General features: G+C 40.7%; 1 non-coding gene across 1 annotated transcript; it reads left to right on the top strand.

Moving 5' to 3' along the window:
• The first annotated feature begins 274 nt into the window (after nucleotides 1-274).
• On the top strand, nucleotides 275-381 carry LOC138872229 (small nucleolar RNA R71). The gene has a single exon (XR_011400698.1). It is a non-coding gene; the product is annotated as a small nucleolar RNA R71 (small nucleolar RNA).
• The last annotated feature ends 459 nt before the right edge of the window (nucleotides 382-840 follow it).

Raw genomic sequence — 840 nt, 5'->3', positions numbered from 1 at the left:
GTACTTGCTGCTTCTAACCTGATTCATCTATCTTTTTGGTGAGGATACTCATTTGCGTCATTAGAGTGACCATATTTTTAGCTATGGAGTTGTATGGGTCCAAAGCCAAGAGTCTCTTGTCATCCATCCTAAGTTTTGGGCCATCTTATCAAGTAGGATCTTGCATTCTCTGAATGTTTTGCTAAAAAATGCTCCACCTGTTAAAGCATCAATATTGGCCTTTAAGTTGTTTGCCAATCCCATGTAAAACCTCTGGCCCAACATCTGCTCTAGAATGACATGATATGGACACTTAACTAGCATACCCTTGAACCTCTCACACGTTTCTTATAATGTTTCTGTTGGTTTCTGCCTGAAGCTCAATATCTCATCAATTTGTTTAGCAGTTTTATTGGGTGGGTAGAACTTGTTCACAAATTGCTTGACTAATTCCTCCCAAGTAGTGATGGAGTTTATGGGGAGTGAATTAAGCCAAGTTTGAGCCTCTCCCGTCACCAAGAATGGAAACAACAACAACAACAACAACTTTATTGCTTCTGGTGTCACATTAGGTTGCCTTTGCGTGACACATATCGATAGGAAATTCTTCAGATGCTGCTGAGGATCTTCAATGTATGACCCTGAGAACAGTCCCTTGTTCTGCAACAAATGTAGCATGTTGTTTGTGATTTGAAATGATTCTGCTTGTATCTGAGGTACTGCAATTGTAGCTACCAAGTTGTCGGCAGTGGGTTATGCCCAATCATACAATGCTGCTTCTAGCACAAGAGGCACCACACCCTGATTGTTCGGATCATTCACAATGTTTCTGTTATTTAGTATTCGTACTTCGTCTCCCAT

Source organism: Nicotiana sylvestris, chromosome 6 (genome assembly GCF_000393655.2).
Source record: "Nicotiana sylvestris chromosome 6, ASM39365v2, whole genome shotgun sequence".
Taxonomy (NCBI): Eukaryota; Viridiplantae; Streptophyta; class Magnoliopsida; order Solanales; family Solanaceae; genus Nicotiana; species Nicotiana sylvestris.
Note: the sequence above shows the minus strand (reverse complement) of the source record. Positions and strands in the feature narration are given on the sequence as shown.